We start from the raw sequence: 8,288 nt of genomic DNA on the forward strand, positions 1-8,288 counted from the left end.
GGGGCCCACGTGATTTCCGGGTGGGGCCCACGTGATTTCCCCGTGGGGCCCACGTGATTTCCCCGTGGGGCCCACGTGATTTCCGGGTGGGGCCCACGTGATTTCCGGGTGGGGCCCACGTGATTTCCCCGTGGGGCCCACGTGATTTCCGGGTGGGGCCCACGTGATTTCCGGGTGGGGCCCACGTGATTTCCGGGTGGGGCCCACGTGATTTCCGGGTGGGGCCCACGTGATTTCCGGGTGGGGCCCACGTGATTTCCGGGTGGGGCCCACGTGATTTCCGGGTGGGGCCCACGTGATTTCCCCGTGGGGCCCACGTGATTTCCCCGTGGGGCCCACGTGATTTCCGGGTGGGGCCCACGTGATTTCCGGGTGGGGCCCACGTGATTTCCGGGTGGGGCCCACGTGATTTCCGGGTGGGGCCCACGTGATTTCCTCTGGGGGCCCACGTGATTTCCGGGTGGGGCCCACGTGATTTCCGGGTGGGGCCCACGTGATTTCCGGGTGGGGCCCACGTGATTTCCGGGTGGGGCCCACGTGATTTCCGGGTGGGGCCCACGTGATTTCCGGGTGGGGCCCACGTGATTTCCGGGTGGGGCCCACGTGATTTCCGGGTGGGGCCCACGTGATTTCCGGGTGGGGCCCACGTGATTTCCGGGTGGGGCCCACGTGATTTCCGGGTGGGGCCCACGTGATTTTTGGGTGGGGCCCACGTGATTTCCGGGTGGGGCCCACGTGATTTCCGGGTGGGGCCCACGTGATTTCCGGGTGGGGCCCACGTGATTTCCGGGTGGGGCCCACGTGATTTCCCCGTGGGGCCCACGTGATTTCCGGGTGGGGCCCACGTGATTTCCGGGTGGGGCCCACGTGATTTCCGGGTGGGGCCCACGTGATGTCCGGGTGGGGCCCACGTGATTTCCCCATGGGGCCCACGTGATTTTCGGGTGGGCCCCACGTGATTTCCGGGTGGGGCCCACATGATTTTTGGGTGGGGCCCACGTGATTTCCGGGTGGGGCCCACGTAATTTCCGGGTGGGGCCCACGTGATTTCCGGGTGGGGCCCACGTGATTTCCGGGTGGGGCCCACGTGATTTCCCCGTGGGGCCCTCGTGATTTCCGGGTGGGGCCCACGTGATTTCCGGGTGGGGCCCACGTGATTTCCCCTGGGGGCCCACGTGATTTCCGGGTGGGGCCCACGTGATTTCCGGGTGGGGCCCACGTGATTTCCGGGTGGGGCCCACGTGATTTCCGGGTGGGGCCCACGTGATTTCCGGGTGGGGCCCACGTGATTTCCGGGTGGGGCCCACGTGATTTCCGGGTGGGGCCCACGTGATTTCCCCGAGGGGCCCACGTGATTTCCGGGTGGGGCCCACGTGATTTCCGGGTGGGGCCCACGTGATTTCCGGGTGGGGCCCACGTGATTTCCGGGTGGGGCCCACGTGATTTCCGGGTGGGGCCCACGTGATTTCCGGGTGGGGCCCACGTGATTTCCGGGTGGGGCCCACGTGATTTCCGGGTGGGGCCCACGTGATTTCCGGGTGGGGCCCACGTGATTTCCGGGTGGGGCCCACGTGATTTCCGGGTGGGGCCCACGTGATTTCCGGGTGGGGCCCACGTGATTTCCGGGTGGGGCCCACGTGATTTCCGGGTGGGGCCCACGTGATTTCCGGGTGGGGCCCACGTGATTTCCGGGTGGGGCCCACGTGATTTCCGGGTGGGGCCCACGTGATTTCCCCGTGGGGCCCACGTGATTTCCGGGTGGGGCCCACGTGATTTCCGGGTGGGGCCCACGTGATTTCCGGGTGGGGCCCACGTGATTTCCCCGTGGGGCCCACGTGATTTCCGGGTGGGGCCCACGTGATTTCCGGGTGGGGCCCACGTGATTTCCGGGTGGGGCCCACGTGATTTCCGGGTGGGGCCCACGTGATTTCCGGGTGGGGCCCACGTGATTTCCGGGTGGGGCCCACGTGATTTCCCCGTGGGGCCCACGTGATTTCCCCGTGGGGCCCACGTGATTTCCGGGTGGGGCCCACGTGATTTCCGGGTGGGGCCCACGTGATTTCCGGGTGGGGCCCACGTGATTTCCCCTGGGGGCCCACGTGATTTCCGGGTGGTGCCCACGTGATTTCCGGGTGGGGCCCACGTGATTTCCGGGTGGGGCCCACGTGATTTCCGGGTGGGGCCCACGTGATTTCTGGGTGGGGCCCACGTGATTTCCGGGTGGGGCTCACGTGATTTCCGGGTGGGGCCCACGTGATTTCCGGGTGGGGCCCACGTGATTTCCGGGTGGGGCCCACGTGATTTCCGGGTGGGGCCCACGTGATTTTTGGGTGGGGCCCACGTGATTTCCGGGTGGGGCCCACGTGATTTCCGGGTGGGGCCCACGTGATTTCCGGGTGGGGCCCACGTGATTTCCGGGTGGGGCCCACGTGATTTCCCCGTGGGGCCCACGTGATTTCCGGGTGGGGCCCACGTGATTTCCGGGTGGGGCCCACGTGATTTCCGGGTGGGGCCCACGTGATTTCCCCTGGGGGCCCACGTGATTCCCGGGTGGGGCCCACGTGATTTCCGGGTGGGGCCCACGTGATTTCCGGGTGGGGCCCACGTGATTTCCGGGTGGGGCCCACGTGATTTCCGGGTGGGGCCCACGTGATTTCCGGGTGGGGCCCACGTGATTTCCCCGTGGGGCCCACGTGATTTCCCCGTGGGGCCCACGTGATTTCCGGGTGGGGCCCACGTGATTTCCGGGTGGGGCCCACGTGATTTCCGGGTGGGGCCCACGTGATTTCCGGGTGGGGCCCACGTGATTTCCCCGAGGGGCCCACGTGATTTCCGGGTGGGGCCCACGTGATTTCCGGGTGGGGCCCACGTGATTTCCGGGTGGGGCCCACGTGATTTCCCCGTGGGGCCCACGTGATTTCCGGGTGGGGCCCACGTGATTTCCGGGTGGGGCCCACGTGATTTCCGGGTGGGGCCCACGTGATTTCCCCTGGGGGCCCACGTGATTCCCGGGTGGGGCCCACGTGATTTCCGGGTGGGGCCCACGTGATTTCCGGGTGGGGCCCACGTGATTTCCGGGTGGGGCCCACGTGATTTCCGGGTGGGGCCCACGTGATTTCCGGGTGGGGCCCACGTGATTTCCCCGTGGGGCCCACGTGATTTCCGGGTGGGGCCCACGTGATTTCCGGGTGGGGCCCACGTGATTTCCGGGTGGGGCCCACGTGATTTCCGGGTGGGGCCCACGTGATTTCCGGGTGGGGCCCACGTGATTTCCCCGAGGGGCCCACGTGATTTCCGGGTGGGGCCCACGTGATTTCCGGGTGGGGCCCACGTGATTTCCCCGTGGGGCCCACGTGATTTCCGGGTGGGACCCACGTGATTTCCCCGTGGGGCCCACGTGATTTCCGGGTGGGGCCCACGTGATTTCCGGGTGGGGCCCACGTGATTTCCGGGTGGGGCCCACGTGATTTCCCCGTGGGGCCCACGTGATTTCCGGGTGGGGCCCACGTGATTTCCGGGTGGGGCCCACGTGATTTCCGGGTGGGGCCCACGTGATTTCCCCGTGGGGCCCACGTGATTTCCGGGTGGGCCCCACGTGATTTCCGGGTGGGGCCCACGTGATTTCCCCGTGGGGCCCACGTGATTTCCGGGTGGGGCCCACGTGATTTCCGGGTGGGGCCCACGTGATTTCCGGGTGGGGCCCACGTGATTTCCGGGTGGGGCCCACGTGATTTCCGGGTGGGGCCCACGTGATTTCCGGGTGGGGCCCACGTGATTTCCCCTGGGGGCCCACGTGATTTCCGGGTGGGGCCCACGTGATTTCCGGGTGGGGCCCACGTGATTTCCGGGTGGGGCCCACGTGATTTCCGGGTGGGGCCCACGTGATTTCCCCTGGGGGCCCACGTGATTTCCCCGTGGGGCCCACGTGATTTCCGGGTGGGGCCCACGTGATTTCCGGGTGGGGCCCACGTGATTTCCGGGTGGGGCCCACGTGATTTCCGGGTGCGGCCCACGTGATTTCCGGGTGGGGCCCACGTGATTTCCCCGTGGGGCCCACGTGATTTCCGGGTGGGGCCCACGTGATTTCCGGGTGGGGCCCACGTGATTTCCGGGTGGGGCCCACGTGATTTCCGGGTGGGGCCCACGTGATTTCCGGGTGGGGCCCACGTGATTTCCGGGTGGGACCCACGTGATTTCCCCGTGGGGCCCACGTGATTTCCGGGTGGGGCCCACGTGATTTCCGGGTGGGGCCCACGTGATTTCCGGGTGGGGCCCACGTGATTTCCGGGTGGGGCCCACGTGATTTCCCCGTGGGGCCCACGTGATTTCCGGGTGGGGCCCACGTGATTTCCGGGTGGGGCCCACGTGATTTCCGGGTGGGGCCCACGTGATTTCCGGGTGGGGCCCACGTGATTTCCGGGTGGGGCCCACGTGATTTCCGGGTGGGGCCAACGTGATTTCCCCTGGGGGCCCACGTGATTTCCGGGTGGGGCCCACGTGATTTCCCCGTGGGGCCCACGTGATTTCCCCGTGGGGCCCACGTGATTTCCGGGTGGGGCCCACGTGATTTCCGGGTGGGGCCCACGTGATTTCCGGGTGGGGCCCACGTGATTTCCGGGTGGGGCCCACGTGATTTCCGGGTGGGGCCCACGTGATTTCCGGGTGGGGCCCACGTGATTTCCGGGTGGGGCCCAAGTGATTTCCGGGTGGGGCCCACGTGATTTCCGGGTGGGGCCCACGTGATTTCCGGGTGGGGCCCACGTGATTTCCGGGTGGGGCCCACGTGATTTCCGGGTGGGGCCCACGTGATTTCCGGGTGGGGCCCACGTGATTTCCGGGTGGGGCCCACGTGATTTCCGGGTGGGGCCAACGTGATTTCCCCTGGGGGCCCACGTGATTTCCGGGTGGGGCCCACGTGATTTCCCCGTGGGGCCCACGTGATTTCCCCGTGGGGCCCACGTGATTTCCCCGTGGGGCCCACGTGATTTCCGGGTGGGCCCCACGTGATTTCCGGGTGGGCCCCACGTGATTTCCGGGTGGGGCCCACGTGATTTCCGGGTGGGGCCCACGTGATTTCCGGGTGGGGCCCACGTGATTTCCGGGTGGGGCCCACGTGATTTCCGGGTGGGGCCAACGTGATTTCCCCTGGGGGCCCACGTGATTTCCGGGTGGGGCCCACGTGATTTCCCCGTGGGGCCCACGTGATTTCCCCGTGGGGCCCACGTGATTTCCCCGTGGGGCCCACGTGATTTCCGGGTGGGCCCCACGTGATTTCCGGGTGGGCCCCACGTGATTTCCGGGTGGGGCCCACGTGATTTCCGGGTGGGGCCCACGTGATTTCCGGGTGGGGCCCACGTGATTTCCGGGTGGGGCCCACGTGATTTCCCCTGGGGGCCCACGTGATTTCCCCGTGGGGCCCACGTGATTTCCGGGTGGGGCCCACGTGATTTCCGGGTGGGGCCCACGTGATTTCCGGGTGGGGCCCACGTGATTTCCGGGTGGGGCCCACGTGATTTCCCCTGGGGTCCCACGTGATTTCCGGGTGGGGCCCACGTGATTTCGGGGTGGGGCCCACGTGATTTCCGGGTGGGGCCCACGTGATTTACGTGATTTCCGGGTGGGGCCCACGTGATTTCCGGGTGGGGCCCACGTGATTTCCGGGTGGGGCCCACGTGATTTCCGGGTGGGGCCCACGTGATTTCCGGGAGGGGCCCACGTGATTTCCGGGTGGGCCCCACGTGATTTCCGGGTGGGGCCCACGTGATTTCCGGGTGGGGCCCACGTGATTTCCGGGTGGGCCCCACGTGATTTCCGGGTGGGGCCCACGTGATTTCCGGGTGGGGCCCACGTGATTTCCGGGTGGGGCCCACGTGATTTCCGGGTGGGGCCCACGTGATTTCCGGGTGGGGCCCACGTGATTTCCGGGTGGGGCCCACGTGATTTCCGGGTGGGGCCCACGTGATTTCCGGGTGGGGCCCACGTGATTTCCCCGTGGGGCCCACGTGATTTCCGGGTGGGGCCCACGTGATTTCCGGGTGGGGCCCACGTGATTTCCGGGTGGGGCCCACGTGATTTCCCCTGGGGGCCCACGTTATTTCCGGGTGGGGCCCACGTGATTTCCGGGTGGGGCCCACGTGATTTCCGGGTGGGGCCCACGTGATTTCCGGGTGGGGCACACGTGATTTCCGGGTGGGGCCACGTGATTTCCCCGTGGGGCCCACGTGATTTCCCCGTGGGGCCCACGTGATTTCCGGGTGGGGCCCACGTGATTTCCCCGTGGGGCCCACGTGATTTCCGGGTGGGGCCCACGTGATTTCCGGGTGGGGCCCACGTGATTTCCGGGTGGGGCCCACGTGATTTCCGGGTGGGGCCCACGTGATTTCCGGGTGGGGCCCACGTGATTTCCGGGTGGGGCCCACGTGATTTCCCCTGGGGGCCCACGTGATTTCCGGGTAGGGCCCACGTGATTTCCGGGTGGGGCCCACGTGATTTCCGGGTGGGGCCCACGTGATTTCCGGGTGGGGCCCACGTGATTTCCCCGGTGGGGCCCACGTGATTTCCGGGTGGGCCCCACGTGATTTCCGGGTGGGGCCCACGTGATTTTTGGGTGGGGCCCACGTGATTTCCGGGTGGGGCCCACGTGATTTCCGGGTGGGGCCCACGTGATTTCCGGGTGGGGCCCACGTGATTTCCGGGTGGGGCCCACGTGATTTCCCCGTGGGGCCCTCGTGATTTCCGGGTGGGGCCCACGTGATTTCCGGGTGGGGCCCACGTGATTTCCCCTGGGGGCCCACGTGATTTCCGGGTGGGGCCCACGTGATTTCCGGGTGGGGCCCACGTGATTTCCGGGTGGGGCCCACGTGATTTCCGGGTGGGGCCCACGTGATTTCCGGGTGGGGCCCACGTGATTTCCGGGTGGGGCCCACGTGATTTCCGGGTGGGGCCCACGTGATTTCCCCGAGGGGCCCACGTGATTTCCGGGTGGGGCCCACGTGATTTCCCCGTGGGGCCCAAGTGATTTCCCCTGGGGGCCCACGTGATTTCCGGGTAGGGCCCACGTGATTTCCGGGTGGGGCCCACGTGATTTCCGGGTGGGGCCCACGTGATTTTTGGGTGGGGCCCACGTGATTTCCGGGTGGGGCCCACGTGATTTCCGGGTGGGGCCCACGTGATTTCCGGGTGGGGCCCACGTGATTTCCGGGTGGGGCCCACGTGATTTCCCCGTGGGGCCCACGTGATTTCCGGGTGGGGCCCACGTGATTTCCGGGTGGGGCCCACGTGATTTCCGGGTGGGGCCCACGTGATTTCCCCTGGGGGCCCACGTGATTCCCGGGTGGGGCCCACGTGATTTCCGGGTGGGGCCCACGTGATTTCCGGGTGGGGCCCACGTGATTTCCGGGTGGGGCCCACGTGATTTCCGGGTGGGGCCCACGTGATTTCCGGGTGGGGCCCACGTGATTTCCCCGTGGGGCCCACGTGATTTCCCCGTGGGGCCCACGTGATTTCCGGGTGGGGCCCACGTGATTTCCGGGTGGGGCCCACGTGATTTCCGGGTGGGGCCCACGTGATTTCCGGGTGGGGCCCACGTGATTTCCCCGAGGGGCCCACGTGATTTCCGGGTGGGGCCCACGTGATTTCCGGGTGGGGCCCACGTGATTTCCGGGTGGGGCCCACGTGATTTCCCCGTGGGGCCCACGTGATTTCCGGGTGGGGCCCACGTGATTTCCGGGTGGGGCCCACGTGATTTCCGGGTGGGGCCCACGTGATTTCCCCTGGGGGCCCACGTGATTCCCGGGTGGGGCCCACGTGATTTCCGGGTGGGGCCCACGTGATTTCCGGGTGGGGCCCACGTGATTTCCGGGTGGGGCCCACGTGATTTCCGGGTGGGGCCCACGTGATTTCCGGGTGGGGCCCACGTGATTTCCCCGTGGGGCCCACGTGATTTCCGGGTGGGGCCCACGTGATTTCCGGGTGGGGCCCACGTGATTTCCGGGTGGGGCCCACGTGATTTCCGGGTGGGGCCCACGTGATTTCCGGGTGGGGCCCACGTGATTTCCCCGAGGGGCCCACGTGATTTCCGGGTGGGGCCCACGTGATTTCCGGGTGGGGCCCACGTGATTTCCCCGTGGGGCCCACGTGATTTCCGGGTGGGACCCACGTGATTTCCCCGTGGGGCCCACGTGATTTCCGGGTGGGGCCCACGTGATTTCCGGGTGGGGCCCACGTGATTTCCGGGTGGGGCCCACGTGATTTCCCCGTGGGGCCCACGTGATTTCCGGGTGGGGCCC

The sequence above is a fragment of the Ovis canadensis genome, chromosome 14 (genome assembly GCF_042477335.2).
Source record: "Ovis canadensis isolate MfBH-ARS-UI-01 breed Bighorn chromosome 14, ARS-UI_OviCan_v2, whole genome shotgun sequence".
Classification (NCBI taxonomy): domain Eukaryota; kingdom Metazoa; phylum Chordata; class Mammalia; order Artiodactyla; family Bovidae; genus Ovis; species Ovis canadensis.